Below are 6,418 nucleotides of genomic sequence, written 5' to 3' on the forward strand. Positions count from 1 at the left end.
GCACCCAATCCGACAAAACTATGCATGCAATTCCAAGCAGTGCATAAAATTCTATTGAGGTAGACTTGGCAAATCGCGATGAATGGCCAACTGTGCCTTTAGGAGCAATTGCAACCCAGGTTAATTTTGGAGGCCGGTCAATGCAATGGGACTTACTCCCAAGTCACCCTGCATAGGTTTGTAGCGTCAGGCTCTGTTGTGCTGGGAGAAAGGCCCACCCCATTGCATCTTACTTCCAACTTATTGTTGAAAATCGGGGGTGGGGGGGGCAGTTTTCCCCGTCCAATTTAGGATTGTGGGGGATCTATATTGCAGTTTTCAAAGCATTTCTGCCACCCGTGCTCGCCTCATGAGTTTCAGCGGGAACTATTTATCCGAAACTCAGGCTTTCAGCGCACGAATGGGCTTTTCTTACTGGTCTTAAGCTTTGGGCGAACTTCAGAAAGCCACGCAGATTTCTAGGTCCAGAGCGGTGCAAGTGGAGATGTGAGAATTCTGCTCTTTCCTCTCCGCTCAGACTGGGCTGTAATTCGTTGGATCCAATTTACACTGATCCACTGGAATTCCTAATGCTCCTAGATCTTTACCGAGATAATCTTCCAGAGCATTTGGTAAACTGAGTCACCTATCTGGAAATTCGCCTGCAAATCTTAATATGTCACTGTCGTTAATATTGATTGAACTTTCACCAGGCTTTGCCAATATATATATATATATACTTCTTTGAAGTAAGCCTACTCCATGACACTTTTATGTACTTTGTATAGATATGTAACACGTCTAGCGTCATTTAAAAAAAAAACTTTTCTTGGCTTTTTGGTCCCATTTTGTAAAAACGTTTTGCCCTTTATAACCACTATACAGTTATTTACCCACCAAAATTGATCACTAGATATTATCTGGTTGTTCTCTGGCACACAGAAAACTTGCACCACAAAGTAAATTTTAAAGGTGCCGCAGGACTTTTCGGTTTCACTGGAACTTAATTTTCAAGGAACACTTGTTAAAGGAAGCAACTCTAAGAAATGGAGCCAGAAAGAGCTCCATTTGTTGAAAGAAGAGTGGGTTGTTTTTTGGGTTTTTTTAGAATTATAGTTTCAGGTGGATAGCCTTTTTGGTCTGGAGTAGAAGAGCAAGATTCCGAGTCCAGCAGCGCCTTAAAGACTAACAAAATATTCAGGGTATGAGCATTTGAGAGTCAAGCTCACTTCGTCAGATACTTCAACCAGGAAAGCTTGTACCATGGAAATGGTCTTTAAGATGCACTGAACTCAAATCTAGCTATTTTAGAATTATGTATATGAATGGTAGATTGGCCATTGTCTTCAATGGAATCTAGCCGTCCAATGAGTGAGTTAGAAGAAACTGGATGGATGGGGAAATAGTATCATATCTAGCTAGCTACCTAGCCATTTCCCTTCATTAAAAAACACAACGGCTGAGTGAAACGTTAGCATTTCTTTATCACTTTGGGGTACCTTCTTAGGCCACTTCTCACTACCACCGTACATTTCTCACGCCTGTATCAAGCGCACATGCTCCGGCTATCTCCTTTCTACTTTATACTTTAACAAACAACTGTGATCTTAAAAGAAGCGCTGGTGTGTCTACAGCTTTGGGGGGCTCGGACTTGATGTGGAAGAAGGCAGAGAGAGAGAGAGAGATCGAAGTCTGTATGAACACACACACACTCCCCATACTCGTGAAAAAGTTGGATATGGCAGAAACTGGGGGCGGGGGTGGGTGGGTCTTGAAACCCATTTGCAATTAGAGTTGCAGGAATCTCCAACCTGGCCTTGATTTCCAACCTGGCCTTGATTTTCCTTCCCTTTCAACCCAGCTTGTAAACTGATTCGCCCAGAAGTCCTCTTTTCTTTCAATGGATCTCCCACCTTTGGCTTGAGGAATGCTGGAGTTGGGCAGAACGACCGCCCTGACGTCACTTCTGGGGCTAGCCTTGACCATGACTATGCGGCCTATTTGACCTTGACATCACCAGTTTCCTGCATAAAAACCCACAAGGCCTTGATCTTCTAGGAACCAGTCTGGAGTGAGCCTTCCTCAAGTGCCCCTTGCCTCTGTTTACAGATAAACAAGGTGTCATTTCCAGTCTAGACAGGCGGCCTAATGGCCAACAATAAAGGCATGAAAAGGAAGCTTCCCAGGTTGAGTTTTTTTTCTTTTCTTTTGTATCGAGGGCTTTGAATAAGGTCTTAACTAGGCTCTTTTATAGGAAAAGGCGCCTCCTCTTTCCGCCATCTTCTTTTTCCGAGTTATTATGTATCACTTGCACTTGAAGATTTTTTTTTAAAAAAAGAAGTTTCTATTTATATGAGGAGGGGGAAGAGCTGACTTCACACCACAGAGTTATATGCAGAGGTAAGTTGCTAAATTGATTCCCCCCCCCCCCATACTTCATCCTTCCATATTCCCCCCAAATAACTGGGGATTTTTTTTACAATCAAAGGGGGAAGATTTACACTGTATTCCTCATGCATACATGCAAATGTGTATATCCCCCTGTACAGGCACAAAGGTTTTGATCATGTAAGAAAAATTGTTCGAGGAAGATATTGGGTGGGGGGGTCTGTCCTGCAAACTCCCTAGGGGGCTCGAAGGCGAAGTTCCTTATTTTCTGACTTGGGTTTATTTTGTGAGGACAAAGACGCATTTGGGGGAAACTTTAGGAGAATGGGCTCGAAAGCGCCTTACTAGAAAGTAACCCCCATTGAATTCAATGGCCTCGCTTTCCTTGAAGGATGTTTAGCTGATTTCTTCCCCTATGAAAGCACAGCCTCACAAACCTCCTCGGCGGCTATTGTTTCTCCCCTTCTTAGCTATATACCTTTGCTTTACGGAAGATGCAGGCATCAGTTTACATAAATCCGACAGGAGAATGACAACCTCTGCTGGCAGCGTTGGGGAAAATGTAGCTACATCAGGAGCATTTAACTCTTCGATGCACGGAGAAACTTAGGCAGATGCTCCCAGTCCGGTCCTTTTGTCCCAGCCTGGGCAGGACGTCGCCGGTTTCAAACTAAACAGTGAAAATGAATTCTAGATAGTCTTTCCCTCCTTCCAAGGGCTGATGGTCTCTGCAATTTCTTTTTCTTTACGCGTTCCATCTTCTCCCTTCCATCGCTCCTTCGTAAGAACGATCCAATTAGAGTTATTCGATTTTCTCATCCCAAGCAGTTAAAGGAAAGATCGCCTTTGTGGCTTTTAGTAATCATATCCCATTTTTATAGCTTCAAGTCCCTCTTTTAACACACACACACACACACACACACACACACACACACACACACACACACACACACACACACACACACACACACACACACACACACTCCTTTTATTCTCCGAAGAGAAATTTCTGAGGACTGAAACAAAATGTGCCTTTTTAAGACAGTTAGTGGCAGCTTTTAAAGAAAACTAACTTATTGTGTTAAATTAGGAGGAAAAGTTTTGCCTGAGTAGCGTACTTGCAAAAGCCAGTTTCAAACCTCCTCAACGGGGTGTGTGTGTGTGTGTGTGTTTTAAAAAAAACTACACTTTTTATGTTGCGGAAAGGAATTTTCCACCAGAAGTTGAAGTTCAATTGTATTTTTGCGACTCGCTGACATGTTTTTTCTAAGTGATTTTTTAATGTGATATTTTAATTTAATAACTTGGCGGGGATTCTACACGGTGGCGCTGTTTAAAATATGTTGTTGGTAGTCTGTGGGATTGCTTTAAAAAAAAAACAGAAGAAAAGGTTGAAGAATTGTAAAGGGCTGTAATTCTTGCTAAACCCAGAAGCCTTCGATGAATACTGGAGAGGGAAAAGGCTAGAATCCTGAGAAATAAACTGACTTTATGGAAGTTCGTGGTGTTGAAGATCACATTTGCGCAACACAAGAGGAAGGGCGAAGTGTCGCCTAGTGAGGGGCTTTTTCTTCTTTTCTGGCAGTAGCTGGTGTTCTTTCAAGACAGTCATTTGCATAAAATGTAGAACCCGTTTAATACACTAGACTGTGACCTTGAACTGGCTGTAGCGCCATCTCGGCTCCTATGAGACTGCCCCTTTTCAGAGCAGCTTTTATGAATGTGCGACTCGGATGCTTTCCGCTGAAATATGAAAAGGAACCTTTTCTTTAACCTAAGACAGACGCCTCCAAAGATTACACGTGATGAACGGCAGAGATTTTTTTTTTTGGTTAATAAACCGCATTCTACCTGCTGTTAGAGAATCCAGCCCGATTCCCAACCATCCCCCATAAAAGTCTCAAACGGTGCCAGTTTTGTTGGATTCTTTAGTAGAATTAAAACACACACACTCAGTCTGTACACTCAAATGTGCGGCTGGGGTCCTTCAGAAAAAATTCTCACCAAATCTTTTGTGAATCTGGTCTACAGACATACCCTCCAAAGCCACTTTTCTCTCTCTCTCTCTTTTTAATGAGGAATATGAAATATTCATGAAGACGACTTAGCCCAGTCTTTAGAATGTTTTATTTTAAGGTCTACAGTAAAGTAATTACATTCTCTTTGCAACAGTAAGCGGGATAGATTTTTTTTAAAAAAAAGACTTAATCATTGGATATTTCACCAAACTCGGCATCTGTGCTGGTAACACATCCCCTAGAAACATGGAATATTTAAACATCAATAAGGTTCCCCCCCCACCACCACCCTTCCTCCTCGTGGAATTTTTGCAGTATGTATGTTCTTTCTTCCCTTGCAAATAGACATTGGTGGTATTATCAAGATGCCTAGAAATATATTTATGGCTCACAGTGCATATTTATGAAGCTGATTTCAGCTGCGATCCTGTATGTAACGCGGCTGTTGAAAGGAGCAAGCCTACTCGGAAAGAAGTCCTGTGTCTTTCAATGGCGCTTACTCCCAGGAAAGGGTCTTTAGAATTGCAGCCTGAATCTCATTGAGGACAATGAACGTTGTGGTGTCTAGGACTGAGTTTAGACTGGGGTATGTCTGCATAGGATTATGAGATGTTCTGGCATAGTAAGTCCAGTATGTTTACCGCTATTTTTCTTCCTACTGTTTGTTACTGCTGTGACTGTAGAGCCTGTATAACCAGGAGTAAAATACCTTGAGCATCAATTACTCCTCCAGGACCTACAAACAGAACAAAGCCTGGATGCCTCCAAAGCACCACCTTCTAGAGAATATTACCTAGAATCTTCTTCTTTTTTTTAAAAAAAATGCCAATTTACATGCTGTCTACAGCAATCACATGCTCTTTAGTCTTTCTGGGCGGAAAAGCTTTTTTTTTAAAAAAAATAGACCGAAATTATTCTCCTTTTAAATCGTGAAGCCCAAGGAACTATTCTGTCGCACCTGGGAAAGGGTCTCCTTAATAAAACCTACGGACCTTAAATAATCACGGATTAATCTGTGTTTAGCTTGACGCAGAGGTAGGAAAGATGCCGAATTACATATAGGTATAGGAAAGGCACGTGGGAAGCGACTTTGGAATATTAAGGAGCTGTCTCTTTAATAGACGTAGGCAAGAAAAGTGTTTATTTTATTAACACGTGATTTTTTCCCCTTCCTGCAGGGCTGGGGTGGGGGGACCAAACTAGCCAGCGCGTCGGCAGCTGAGGGGGTAGCCACTAATGTAAAGGAAGCCCGGCTTAATATATTTCGGGGACTTTCGAGGGATCGGAATTTTTGCAGCTAAAGCGGCTTTTAAAAAGAGAAGAAGGGGGAGAAATTGTCATTCCCTTTTTAAAATTTGAGCTGGGATGTTTGGGTTGATGGGTTTTTTTTAAAAAAAAAAACCAAGTCTTTCCGCAAATCAGTTTTTACCTATATATGAGTATTTACGGTAATCTGCCGCCAAGTTCTCCAGTGTCAGAGGTGGATAGCGGAGCAAAATCGTCAAATGTCATTTCTCTCCCTCTCTCTGACTATATATTACGCCCCGTGTTTTCTTTCCCCGGCTGTATCCTCATCTTCCTTTGTTCTCCAAAGCTTTAACTCTCCCTAAACCCGGATTCCCTTTTAAGGCTCTTTTCCTAGTGTTTGGTCTATAAGAAAATCGACTTTCAGTGGAGGGACGCCCCCACCAGTTATCTCTCCCACAGAACCAACTCTTTCGGGGTTATCTTCCCCTTCCCTGCCGACCAAACCCTTATGAACAACCAATTTAATATAGCTTGAAACCAGTATTAATTGAATGTCCAGTAACGTTATCTAACAGGTGAGGAAAAGGGAGAAACTCCCTCCCATTTTTCTTTGTTTAAACATTTCGGATGGCGAATCCTCCTTTTTCTTTTTCATCCAGAAGATATGGCAAAGATTGCCTTTAAATTTTCCTCGAGGAAAAAAAAAGCCACTGAATCTCCTGAGCTCGAAGGCTGTTTGTTTGTTTGCTTTTTCAAAAAAAAAAATAATCAGAGGTCGGGAAAAG

The sequence above is a fragment of the Eublepharis macularius genome, chromosome 19 (assembly GCF_028583425.1).
Source record: "Eublepharis macularius isolate TG4126 chromosome 19, MPM_Emac_v1.0, whole genome shotgun sequence".
Taxonomy (NCBI): domain Eukaryota; kingdom Metazoa; phylum Chordata; class Lepidosauria; order Squamata; family Eublepharidae; genus Eublepharis; species Eublepharis macularius.